The following is a 7,808-nucleotide window of genomic DNA, read 5'->3' as shown; positions in this document are numbered from 1 at the left end:
CATTTCTAGCTTTGATTGTGGTCTGCTCATTTCTATTAACGGCCATCTGGGTCATAGTTCATACTGTGACCACTTTAGAGACAGTTTAGAGAGTAAAGAACAAAACTTCAAAACATCTGTGCTGAAGTGTTGAGGACATTCACAGTTGTTCTTCAACAGAGGCAAACCTAGGGTATTTAATCATGGGCTTTATGACAGCAAGTAGCAAATGGAAGGATCTGTGCATTTCAATCTAGAGAGCAAGTGCCCTGCTGATTCTCCAGTGGATGGATAGATACCAGGCATGACTCTTAGGCTGAAGAAACCAAGTCACATTTACATTGACACCTTCTGACGTGCACTAAAAGAGAATCCTTATATTGCCTGAAGAAGCACTGTTGAGCTAGCTGTCTTGGATACAGACTGGAGCACTGCTGGAGCACAGAGCTGGGTGCTGACCCAGAGGGTGAATGTTCTGCCCATGGCAGCTGATTCTTTGGTGCCAGTTTCCACTTGTTTTCTCCTTTCTCTGTAGGCCTTGCAGCAAGGTTTGCTCACTGCATCAGTGCTGTAGGGACCAACTACAGCCTGCAAGGATTCCTGCAGGGTCAGGAATTGGGCCTCAGAAATGTGTTTTCTGTACAAGCACTCTACCACTGAGCCACACACACACACACACACACACACACCCCTCCCCCAGCCCCAGCCCCAGCCAATGCTGAGGTCTGGAAGAAAAGACCAATGTTGATACATCAAAAGAGTTGGCTGCTTTCTCTGTAATCAAAGTCAAACACAGTCAATCCAAAGACTAAAATACCTGTCAAGTCTAGAGACTGGCTCTTTGACTTTGTTCTGTGTTAAAGATGGGAAAGACTTTAACCTTATAAAGAAATATCACAGGGAGACCAGTTTAATTGGAGAACCATGAGGTAAGCCATCCCTTCCTACTCCCAGGAATCTTGCCATTTCTCCTGGCTTCCAGAGGTCAGAGGGGGCTGATCCTTTTTTTAATAAACTCACTACAAACTTCTGGCTCTTCACATGAGCTTCCATGTGTTACTGAAAGCCGGGAGGAATTTCTCCCTTTGAGGTGGAGAGAATTCTAAGGGGAGGCTTCAGGGATTCCTCCGACTTAACTGTAGCGCTTCAGCCAGCAGTTGTAGAATGCTATTTATTCGTGTCTGTAAGTTTGTACATAACCCTAACCTCATAGGCAAGTTTGAGTTTTCTTTCCTTTAATGCAGATGCTTGGGTTTCCACTCTGGCCGCATTGCAGTCGGCTCCCAGCCCTGCCGGCGTGGGCACAGAGGCCAGAGGGGCTCACTTGGATTTATTTTTGTTTGTTTGTTTATTTGTTTAACTTAGTTCTTTTTACTTGTTCTTGTGATTGTAGTGATGGCTTCAAAGACACAGAGTAAGTGGAGGAGTGGGCTGCTGGTCTACTGGGCACTCTACTTCCTGTTGCAGGATAACTGTAAATGTATATATTTTAATTGCACTGGTCTAGACCACTGCACCAACAGCCTCTCCTGGCTACAGGGTGCCTGATAATAATGTCTTGATTTTCCTTTGGGACTCAACCATGTACGTCTCTCTTCACCCCACCCCCCACCCCCCTTCCCCCAGTAGGGGAGTACAGGTGATCACTGATGTCATTGCAATTGCTTTTCTTTTTTAATAAATTTATAAAAATACTAGAAAAAGTGGCTGGATTTTTGGTGTTTGTTTTAGTTTGGGGTTTGTTTGTTTTTTGGCTTTTTGTTGTTGTTTGAGCCTCCAACTCACGCTCTTCCTGCCTTGCCTGGTGTGCATCCCCACACCCAGCATGGATGACAACTGAGGAATCTGCATGCCCGTTGCCTGGAAACTCATTCCCAATGTTGAAGTCATGACTTTTAGACATAAACATGTGATGTTAGGGTCAGACCTCTCCACTTTGTGCTCTTAGTTCCCCTTGGAAATGGACATCAAAATAAGTGACCCCCTGAGTAGAATGAGCCTTCTCTCATTTTCCAGGGGGTAGACCTCAACAGTGAAGATATGCTTCCAATATTTTGAGTAAAGCCAAAAACCAGTCTGGGGCTAGCTAAGCCTGAAGGTCTCATTTCAGTTACTACATACAAAAGGCATGGTGGAGCCAGGCTTATGCCCAGTAATGAGGATGTGAAGCTAGAACAATCCCAGGGTTTTGCTGAGCAGCCAGGCAGGCTGGTGGTGTGGTTGCTGGTGAGCCCTCCCAGGGTGTGGGAGAGCAAGTCCAGTCCCTTGCCAACTGCCTTAGGCAGGTAAGCTGGCCCTACTACTCACCTGGCCAAATTGAGAGCTGGATATCTTGGGGTTTTGTTGCAGCAGACAGACATCATGACCAAGGCAACTCTTATAAGGACAACATTTAATTGGGGCTGGCTTACAGGTTCAGAGGTTCAGTTCATTATCAAGGTGGGAGCATGGCAGTGCCCAGGCAGGCATAATGCAGGAGCTGAGAGTCCTATGTCTTGTTCAGAAGGCAAACGGGAGAAGACTGACTGCTCAGGAGGTAGGAGGAAGATCTTGCCCACCCCCACAGTGAAACTTCCTCCAACAAGGCCACACCTCCTAATCATGCCACTCCCTCAGTCAAGCACATTCAAACCACCACACTGGCACAGCAGTGCTGGCAGGCTGACCAACTCATCCACCAACCAGACCCAGATCCAGGGCTTTGAGTTGGTCTACCCTAACATCTGAACTGCTAGAGCACATGAAAGGGCCAGTCCTGCAGGTCCAAAGCTGCAGGATCTCCCTGAAACAGGGCAACACAGGATTTCTGAGTGGAGTCCCAATTATTGATAGTGTAGCAGAAGTCAAGATGCCTCAAACCAGACCAATGAATTGCAGCGAACATTTACAAGTAAAGATGATTAAACAAAAGATTATACATAGGTGTTTTTGTTTGTTTCATTTCTTTTTTCTTTTAATTTTTTTCCCTTTAGGAGGGGGCAAACTTACAAGAGTAGAGGGCAGATACCAAGGGGCAGGGAGATGAATGGGACCAGAGTGCATGATATTGTAAGGGTCCATGATTCGATGAAGAATGATACCCTAGTATCAATAGTATGTAAATGCAAGAGTGTTATTTTGCAGAAGTCCAATATGCTAGGGTCCCCCATTACCAGAATAGAGAGCCAACCAAGTTAAGAGCTCACAGGCCTGATTTAAAGCACATTAGGAGATTCCAGGATAGGGAACTTACATCTTGCTTCTTCTCTAGGCTCATTCCATTTCAGAACATGGGGACTGGAAACAGGTCTGGAAACTGCTGCTGACCCATTGTCAGCTACCCAGGGAGGTCTTGGGAACTTAAACTTTATTTGACCTTTATTCAAAATGGAAGTTTTATTCAAAATGGCTACGGTGATGTCAGAAAGGCAGTGAATGTTATTGAAGCCTTAATATCTTAAGTCATCTTCAATCAGTGGAGAAAATCTCTCTCACTCTGAGCGTATCAGTACCTCACAATTCATAGCTAAAGAGCCAGATGTTATATCCAGAACATATGTTTGCAGCTTCCCATCTCTGGGTCTGTTTTAACAAGGGACAGATTACTGTGGCCAAACTACTGCCCTTCAGCTTATGAAAAGGGTTTTCCTTTGGACCTGGTCTGGGATCTTTTTTCAAACATTTCTGGGGGAAAAAAAATCAGTATAATCCTTTTTCTTGAGCCAACGTGTCAAACAGCTCAAAAGAAGTGAGAAGCCTAGCCAAGTGGTCCTCGTTCTCCTTGGGGTGAAACGAGGACCCAGCCTGGAGCTCCGCCCATATTCATCTATGACTGCTCTTTTCTTTGCTGTCAAGTGACCTAACATCATTTACTGGAGAGGCAGACAGGTGTAGATCTTCTACCTTGCTCTATTAACTATTGTAGATGTTTGGTCTGGTTCTTTATCCGGCCCATGCTCCCAGAAAAGACTCAGACTCAAAATATATTTGGAATCACTTTGGCCATATAGCTAATGCTCTTCTCTGACTAGATAAAACTTTAAATAACCCATTTATTTTAACCTACATACTGGCATGTGATTGGTTACCTGTGCTCAGGTACCATGTGTCCAACATGTCACATCTTCCTGGGCAAATCTCCCCAGCCTCGCTCTATCCCAGAATTCTTTCTGCCTCCTGGATGTCCCACCTTATACCCTTTCCTATTGACCATAGTTTTTTTTTTTTTTTTTAATTGACAAGTGATACATCCATACAATACACAAGATATTCTCTGTCTACAAACCACCTTTATGTAGCAAACAGCAAACCAAAGAGTGAACCTCTGGGTGTGCACACATGTGTGTGCATGCTTGTGGAAGCCAAAGGTCAATGCCAGGTGTCTTCTATCAGTCTTCACTTTAGCTTTTGAGGCAGATTCTCCCACTGAACCTGGCACTCATTGATTAGGCTAGAGTAGCTGGCCACTGAGTTCCAGGGATCCCCCTGCCTCTGCCTCCCCAGTGCTGGAATTGCAGGTATGCACCTTGTCTTAGGGTTTTACTGCTGTAAACAGACACCATGATCAGGGCAACTCTTATAAGGACAACATTTAATTGGGGTTGTCTTACAGGTTCAGAAGTTCAGTCCATTATTATCAAGGCAGGAACATGGCAGCCTCGAGGCAGGCATGGTGCAGGAAGAGCAGAGAGTTCTACATCTTTATCTGGAGGCTGCTAGGAGAAGACTGGCTTCCAGGCAGCTAGGACAAGGATCTTATAGCCCATGCCCACAGTGACACACCTACTCCAACAAGACCACACCTTCTAATAGTGCCACTCCCTGGGTCAAGCATATACATAGCATCACACACCTCTATTTTTACATGGATACTGGAGATCTAAACTCATGTCCTCATTGCTGTCACCGGCATCTTACCCACTGAACCATCACCCTAGCCTGAACGTTTTTAAAAATATCATTTCCTCATTAACAGGAATGGCTTAAAATGATACATGGGGTTCAAATTGGGAAGATTGGGAGACATCTCTGGGTTTGAAAGACTATAAATGGCCCCATGAGGAGTAGATTTGGAGCTCTTATGTGGAAAGGAAAGGTGGGGATTAGCAGAGTAGGGTGTGACCGTCCTGTGTTTCACAACAGAAAGAAGCTGGGCACACTACCTCTGGACACTCTTGCATGGAGGCCACAGCCAACAGTCACAAATTTACCTGCATGGCTAATATGGTGCAGGAGTCAGGCTGGGATGAGCAGTTCCTGGGTTTTTCTCAGAAACATCAAGTGCTAGGCAGAACAATGCCAAGTTCCTGTTTTAGCATGAGTTTCCAATAAACTAGACCTAACTGGACACCATTTCTCATGTGTCTGCATAGGGTTTTATGTTCACAGCTCACAGACAGGTTTTCGTGTGTGTGTGTGTGTGTGTGTGTGTGTTTGTGTGTGTGTGTGTGTGTGTGTGTGTGTGTGTTCAAAAGAGCATTTGGAGAGGGCCTTGGCTATACATGGTAGAAAGCCTGTTGGAAGGAAATTGTTTGAAAAACAAAAGTCTCAGCCATTCAATTTTACCAATGAAGACTCAGGAGCCAGATGATGGGGTGAAAACCTGCTAGCTCAGAGAGGCAGAGAAAACACCCTGTTGACTTTCCTAAGGAAAAGCTCTCTCTCCTTCTCCATGCTGTCTTGAATAGCCTTCAATTTAAAGATCTCCCTTTCTGTTTACTTTTGTTCACTTACTGGCTGCCTGGTGGCTTCTTCCTCCTCTTGACCTAGGGTTGACTTTATTTAGCCCTTGGATTAAAGGTGTGTGCTAGCTCTGGCCCATAGCACACATTTTTGTTTACAGTAAACAGAAAGTTCTAGAATCAAAGGCTGAGCCACCACAATTAGAACCAATTCACAATCTCCCTGTTCACAATGAGGTCAAATATCCTGAGACAGGGAATGGGGAAAGATACTCAGTCTGACTATATGTATGTCAAATAACCATGTCAAAAAACATATTCGTCTATACAGCAAAGGAAAGCATTACCAGAATGAAGAAACAGCCTACAAGATAAGGGGGGAAAAGCCTAACAAACAAAAACAAAAACAACCTTTGTCTAGTATCTTATGGGTTCTGTTGCTGTGATAACACATCCTGTGCAAACATCAAGTTGGTGTCTTAAGGGCTTCTGTTGCTAGGTAAAGACACCATGAGCATGGCAACTCTTATAAAGGAAAATATTTAATTGGGGCTGGCTTACAGTATAGTACAGGTTTAGTTCATTAGTATCATGGCAAGAAATGGCAGTGTGCAGGCAGAAATAGTGCTGGGGAATTAGCTGAGAGTTCTACACCGTGGTCTGTAATGCATCAGGGAGAGAAGTGGCTTGAACTTCTGAGACCTCAAAGCCCACCCCCACGTGACACACTTCCTCCAGCAAGGCCACACCTACTAATAGTGCCATTAGGCCTATGAGGAATATTTTTACTCAAACCACCACATGCCACTTTCTGGCCCCCTAAGCTTGTATCTGTATCATAATGTCAAATACGTTCAGTTCAACTTCATTCTTCAGCAAATCAAGGTCCTTTTAAGAAGCAATAGCTAGGCAAACTCCAAACTCTGCATTTCCCACTCTAGTGTCAAAGCACTCTTCAGATCTCTAACTCCTTTTAGCTTTGTTGACTACAACACATTTCTTTCTCTTGGGCTGGCTCCACTCCCTGTTAGCAGCTCTCTTTGGCAGGTATCCCACAAATCTGACATCTCCATCATCTTCAGGTCCCCAAGGCAATCCAGGCTTTACCTTCATAGCTTCACACAATGGCCTCTCTATGCCTCCATGTAGGGACATCCCTGAAAAATCCCTGATCTCAGAAGCTTCCCTTAGTTATGGAAGGAGAGTCCATAACCTCTTTCTTCTGTCCTTGACTCTAAAACCAGAGCCTCTTAGCCAAAAGCTGCCAGTTTCTGCAGCTTGCTGAGGCTAGAGCATGGTCCCCCTTGTTCATTTACATCTTCACCAGATCTATTCTCAATAGTTTCCTTCACTACCTAAGCTTGGGTATCCTGGAACTTGCTCTGTAGACCAGGCTGGCCCTGAACTCAGAAATCTACTTGCCTCTGTCTACTGAGTACTGGAATTAAAGGTGTGTACCACCATGCCAATACCTAAGCTTTTCTTTCATTCATTTTCACAAAATAAAAGCTTAGCTGGGTCAAGTTTCATCCTGAGATCATGCTGTGCTTATGCCATTTAACATCGGGCTTTTGTTTAATCTTTTCATCTCCTTGGACAGAGAATTTAGCTCCATCGCACCTCCTGGTACCCTTTGTCTCCTTGAACTGCACATTTCATATTTTTCCATGCTAGGCTTGGTTCCTTTCATCAAGACACTCTTCATAAGGGTGGACATTAGTTATCACACCACAGAATCTATACTAGACTATTTCGAGATTTCCTTTGCCAATTAGACTTAATCTAAAACTCTTAACTTTGGCCTCAGGCAGGTTTTTCAGACAAGGGGAAAGAGCAGCCGCATTCTTTGCCAAAATATTATAAGAGCTGTTCCTAGGGCCCATGTTAACATCCTTCTCCACTAAAACCTCCTGACCCAGGCCCCCACCGTTCAAATCATCCTCGGCAACCACTGTCTGCCACGTTCCGACTAAAATGGCCATTAAGCCTCACTTCAAGAATCCAATTAATTTTCTAATCTAAAGCCCCCAAGTCGACATTCCTCCAAACAAAAGCATGGTCAGGCCTATCACAGAAATACCCGAGTACTTGGTACCAACTTCTGTTTCAGTTGGGGGTTTTTATTGCTGTGAAGAGACACCATGACCACAGCATCTCTTTTTTTTTTTT

This window comes from Mus caroli, chromosome 17 (assembly GCF_900094665.2).
Source record: "Mus caroli chromosome 17, CAROLI_EIJ_v1.1, whole genome shotgun sequence".
Classification (NCBI taxonomy): domain Eukaryota; kingdom Metazoa; phylum Chordata; class Mammalia; order Rodentia; family Muridae; genus Mus; species Mus caroli.
This window is presented reverse-complemented; position numbering follows the sequence as displayed.